Source organism: Neopelma chrysocephalum, unplaced genomic scaffold, assembly GCF_003984885.1.
Source record: "Neopelma chrysocephalum unplaced genomic scaffold, ASM398488v2 Primary Assembly neopelma1_85, whole genome shotgun sequence".
NCBI classification, from domain to species: Eukaryota; Metazoa; Chordata; class Aves; order Passeriformes; family Pipridae; genus Neopelma; species Neopelma chrysocephalum.
Window position 1 is genome coordinate 7,201,532 of NW_020897747.1, and position 6,443 is coordinate 7,207,974.

Below are 6,443 nucleotides of genomic sequence, written 5' to 3' on the forward strand. Positions count from 1 at the left end.
GTGGGTTTGGAATGTCTCCAGAGAGGGAGACTCCCCGCCCTCCCTGGGCAGCATGTCCCATTGCTCTGCCCCCCTCAGTGTACAGAAGTTCTTCCTCATATTGAGGTGGAACTTCTTGTGTTTTAGTTTATGGCCATTGCTCCTCGTACTGTCACTGGACACCACCAAAAAGAGTCTGTCACCATCCTCTTGGCACCCAACGTTGAGATTTATATGCACTGATGAGATCCCCTCTCAGTCTTCTCCACACTAAACAGACTCAGCTCCCACAGTCTTTCCTTGTATGAGAGATCTCCAGACCCCTCATCATCTTCGTGGCTTCCACTGGACCCTTTCCAGTATTCCATTATCTTTCTTGTACTGAGTCCGCTTGAGGCAGGGTCCTGTGGAAGGTGATAAACGGGGATTTGTGCAGTTTTAGGAGGACAAATCATAGAACCACAAAATGGTTTAAGTTGGAAGGGACCTTTAAAGTCATCTCGCTCCAACCTCCCTGCCATGGGCAGAGAATTCCACTAGACCAGGTTGCTCAGAACACATCCAGTGTGTGTCCAAAACTTATATCCATTTATTGAGGCATTCCCACGAGTTTCCTGGTCCAGTTGGAGATGTCCCTGTTCATTCCAGAGGGGTTGAACTACAAGACCTTTAAAGACCCTTTCTAATCCAAACTATTCTATGATTCTACTCTACGTTTTTCAAACTCCTGGTGATTTGTGTCCTGTTAGACCCTGTAAGGGTGACTGTTTAGGCTGGTCTTCATGATAACTTCCATTTGAGCTAAATTAATTCAAACTCTACAAGTTCACCCTCATGGTAGCTGCAACTCTAACTGCAGTGCAGACATAGTAGGGTGACTGTGTTAGGAGTCTGTGGTAACTCGTGCTAAAGCCCATTTTTGATAAGCTAGTCATCGTGCCTTAAAACATCACAACTCATAGCACATAGTATTAAGTGCAACCAGGACAAGACTCAAATGGTCATACTGAATTCATTCCACAACAATTAATATTAAGAACAGAATGCCTCGACAGCTTCGTGACCAAGGAGCTGCACTGACACTCAAGAGTGGTTTCTGACCTTAGCAAGAATTTACTGTAACTTGGGACCAGCCACTTAAAATTAAATTCCTTATTGAAGTGTAACGGTAGATATTTGGGATGGGGGAGATCCTTCAGGCCTCGTTTCAGTTCATTACTTGGAAGGAGTATGCCCTCCCATCCTCCCCCCACCACGTGGCCGGGTGACCCCAAGACGGAGCACTCACCAGACACCAGGGGAGAGAGGACGAAAGAGGAAGTTTAATTGTGGGAGGGGGCTTATATAGCCTTTGGGGACCAATCACAGGTGAGGGGTCACAATCAAGGTAAGGGGTTTACAGCCAATAAGGAAGGGGTTGACAAGGGACCAATGGGAACACCTTGGGACATCTTCCCAGGACACTCCGGCCCGAGAGATAAGGGATTTACAGTGGAGGTATAGGGGAAAACGCAGTGGCTCTGTAAAGAGCCCTCTTAACATGAGTTTAAACAACATTAAAAACTTCTGATTCATCAGTCCACCTTTGGCAGGACTCTTTCCAAACATCCATTGCTACAGAAGTGGAAATAACCACATCTGCCATCCTGCAACGGTGCTATGACTGTCATGGTTATAAATGATGCACTTGTGTCATAGAATCTCTAGACAGCGTGGAGCTCTTCAAGTGGGATTGCTTTTTAACACTCTCATTTAAGCTGAGCCTCTGTTCCCAGCTCTGCAAAAACCTCAGACAGCCACAGAAGAAATAAAAAAAAATCAACTTAAATAAAAAGAAATAAACCTAAATAAAAACAAATAAATCTCCAATAATAGCAGGGGCAAGCCAGACCTCGCAAGTTTCAGTTCATTGACAAGACTGTTATTTATTTCCCTGACTATCTGACTTTGTTCAAGAGACACACATACTTTATAAATAAGTATAAATTATATCCATATATATAATATCTCCATATTCTTATGCTGGTAAATAAGCAGAATCACCTGTTTCACCAGCTGCATAAAAGAGAGTTTTGCATCAGTGGGGTGTGTTGGTGCGCATGCAGAAAGGGTTACTAGACAAGAAATGTTTTCTCGCTGATTTATTTGAGGTCACAACCCTCATGCAGTTAATTTAATGCATGTTTCAAACTGTAGTGGCATGAAAATGATAAGCCATCACTTCCTGAATGTAAGGATTTATGAGCTACTGCAGAGATATAAATAAGTAGAGTAAAATCTCATCATAAGATGACCCAGGAGAATGTAAGCCATTTGGGGCAGGGACCATGACAGTACATGTCTTCTGGAAAGCATAAAAGGAACCTTATGGGCACTGGAAGGTAAGGATAAGAAGAATTGATAAGGAAAGCCCGGCAGCGGGATTTGGAGTGTTTCCTCCCACATCCGCTGCTGTGAGGAGACGTCAGGAGGCGGCAGCACCGCACCACCGCCCTGATCGCTGAACTGCCCCGCACAGCTGCTCCCAACCCCGGCCGAGAGACGCGTTACAAACCTTAATTATTACGTGGAGATACAACGGTGGGGTGAACATGTGCTCATGGATGAGGTTCTGCATTTGAATACAGTTTTTCTCAGTCTACTCAGATAATATCATTAATGGGAGATTACGTCTAAGGAAAGGAAAATTTATCTACCGATTTACTAATTAAAATACTGTTTTATATAGATCGCAAATATGTTACATAAATATCACTTAATCTAACTGCAAGTCTTGTAATTTTCCCAGAGAGATGGAAATCCATCAGAACCTCGTGGCCTCAAAGAGCAGTGATGCTGCAGACACAGTCCGTGGGCTGACATCCTGGGACATACCCTGGGAGCCAGATTGCCTTCTCAGAGTTACATCAGTTTTGCTGCATCAAAAGGAACAAACTTCTTTTTCTCCAGTGACAAGGAAACACTATGTGGTCCTCGATTACTTAATTATCTAGCTGATATTTTTACTGTATTCTTTTTGAATGTCCTCTCCATTTGTTATTTTCAAACTTAATCATAGTTTTATAATGTGAACAGTTGTTCAGTTTAAACTGGATTGAGACTTTCTGCTTTGTTCATAAAGATGATGCAACAGATCTCAAGTAACAGTAACCTTTGATCATGCTTGGCACTACAGTTGAGCCACTGATCTCAAGAGAAGGAAACACTACCATTTCCGTAAAAAGTTAAATCACATGAACGTTTCAATTAACAGAAACACCCAAATAAAGAGGTTGGTTAGTTCTGAGGCAGAAGCTAAAGCTGACAAGTGGTCTGTGTATAATGTACAAATACATGCTCTACATAAAAAATTAAATAGATGACAGTTATGGAAAGTAAATAGAATTATTTCAATAATTCTGAAACTAAGATGAACTTGCTGTTCTCCATTATGGTTTGAAACTACAGAACAGTTTTCCATCCCTGTTTTTCCTCTCAGTTCTGAAACTGGGATTACTATGGCCTGCCATGGTTATTAGAAAATTCCTCTCTTCTACCCTCCTCCAAACCAAACACAGGGATTCTCCAAGATCGCTGGAGGAAAGCAGTGCTCTGCAGATCACCATTGCTGCCCACTGAGGGTTCTTACCACCACCAGTAGTATGGTTTATGCTACCAATCTGGCCTTCCTCCTACGTATTTGGAGGAATGGTGTGGCAGAAGTGACCCCCACCCATCCTGGTTGCCCAGCAGCATTAATCCCTAGAGAGGCTATAAAGGAAAGCCTACAAGGTAACATAAACATACTTGGCCCTGCACCCTGCACAGGTTTCTTCAGTCCTCAATTTCCATTACCTGCTCACCAGTTCTTATCCATAGTTGTCTTCCCAATCATGAACATCTGGGTCTATTTAAAAATTAGTTTCAAATATGTCTAGAATCATCATGTATTCATTAGCAGAAACAACTTCTCCCTCATGCTTTCTAACAGCCTTTCGGTTCCAGCAGCAGAATCTCTTATTCCTGTTCCTCTCACATTTATTCTTCAGCATTTTAATTCTCAGCCACCAAATGCTTCCATAGATGAAAAACTGGTCTGGGATTTTTCACTATTTGACACTTGACTCCTCGGGGAGGAAGAGGCTATTAGAAAAAAATCTTAATACTCAGAGAAGTCTGTAGAAATCACAGCAATTAAAGATGTTTATAAGGTCAGGTGTAGGGGGTAGATGAGGACACCATATGGTGAGCTGTGAGAAGGGGATCCTTTCTCCCTGTACATTTCCGTGCATCATAGCTAGGAAGTGTGAAATGGTGGAAGAGAGTCCCCCTACCCCTTCTTGATCTGCTTATGTTTCTGCTCTGCTGAGTCATGCTGAGCTGTGCTGCTGCAGATTCCTTCTGGTTTACACGAGGTGGGGTGTCAGCAAGGCCTGACAAGAGCAAGATTATCATCCCTGCTTTCTTTGTGTTTGAGTGTTAATATAATCCCTCTGTATGCTCCAGACTGGCAGCTGTCTCCTGTATTCCTTGATTTTTTTTTATTTACTGGTTGTAATGGTTTAAGGAAATATTGCTAGTTTTGTAAACAATCAGAAATACTAGTGGAAAGAATAAAATAATTCCTCAATCTTCTAACATGTCTGAAAACAGCTGAGAAAGATACCTAGAAATTAACTCTCAGCCCAAATCTTGCTCTTGTCCTGCACCTGCTGATGGGATCTTGGAGTTCATTTTAGAAATAATATTATTATATCTAATTTCTGCTGCAGTAGCAGCCACATCACAGAGCCACATGTTAAGTCCCAGTGTGCAAAGAACTATGATACTGTTACTCCAGTGCTCGCAGCTTCAGGTCCTGCCCAGCATCTAAGTAAGGTTAGCGGAGCTTGGCTCATTATCAAATAAATTACTACCTTTAGCAAGATAATGATCTCAAGCCTTCTGCAGTGCAGCAATACTCAACCAATGAATCATGTTCTAGAGTTGTCAGGATATGTGCTTCAAGCTTTCCCTCCTCTTTCAGACTGCTGAACTGCATAAAGAATAAACTAATACAAATCAAATAATTTGTCTTGGTTTGACTTTTCCATTTACATGTATTGTATTGTTATCATAATTTTATACCATCTTAGGTGGCACAGAAAGTAGATCCTGAACGAGATGGTGGATATGTAATATAATCTGTTGGGATGTGAGTCTTCCTTTGAAAAATGTTCAGGTCTTTCCCCTGTATCCCAGAGAAATTTTGCAGATGCATGTAAATGATAGTCACTGTAACCCCTAGTGATTTGTATTGTCCAATGTGTATTTCTATACATATACATCAGTAATTACTACCTTGTTGGGTTTTATACAGGTGATATTTAATAGGCATTTTCCCTTGGCTTAGGTGATGAATAGCTGAGATCCTGGTGAAGGAGCTGTTTTCTCTCCTCCTGCTGTTGTGAAGTTCCCAGGGGAAATAAATAATGCACAAGACAGGCTGAGTCCTGCAGATTAGAAGTAGGGAGATTTCAGTATTGCTCTTGCTGGAGATGATTTCCACAGATTAGGGCATATGACGAAGAAATGTACTAACAACACCCAGGTTGCTCATCAACCTGAATAAACTTGATTCGGACACTAAGGAAATAATACCCATACACACAAATTTACAAACACAAACCCTCTGAGTAACATTAAAAGTGTTACTTAATTCAATAAGCACTTCAGGAAATACAAAGAACGGGCTGACTTAACAGTCCCAGCTATTACTCATGAACTAGCCAGCTACAAAATAAAGCTGTGCCACCACATTTGCCTGGTGCCCTCTTGATATTGCAAAGTCTTAGTGTGGCATAACACAGAGATTGTCTCCTACCACCACATATGTCCACCATCCGAACTTAAAAAAAAAAATCAAAGCAGCAGTGGTGAAGAACGTGCAACATGCCAGACCAGTGGTAATATAAGCCAGTTGTTGCAATGCTGTGGAAAGAGGAAGGGTGCCATAAAGGGATCTATAATTTCTCTAAATCAGACAGATGTCCCTATGCTGTTGCTCAGACTTGGTGCCCTTAGTCTTCTTTGTGAAAGTGATACTTGTTGAGCAAACTTATTTCTGTGAGAAATATAAGAAGATGGCCTTCAGAATGAGGGCAGTGTTGGAAAACACTTTTGAAAAACCTTTACCGTGGCCTTTATCATTAGTTAATACTGCTGTGCCACCCCTACAAGGCCCAAGCCTGTCCAAGTTCAAAAAGCATTTGGTCAACACTCTCAGGCACATGGTGTGATTCCTGGGGTTGTCCTGTGCAGGGCCAGGAGTTGAACTCAGTGATCCCCATGGGTCCCTTCCAACTCAAGATATGCTGTGATTCTAAGGAAACTAGCATGACTTCTGTGCCTTGGAAGGATGTTAGGCATGTTAGTTTCTACTTGTGCCACCTTTGAGCAGGAAAATAGTTCGGTATCCTTGGGATCTGCTCCTTCGCTTTGATAAG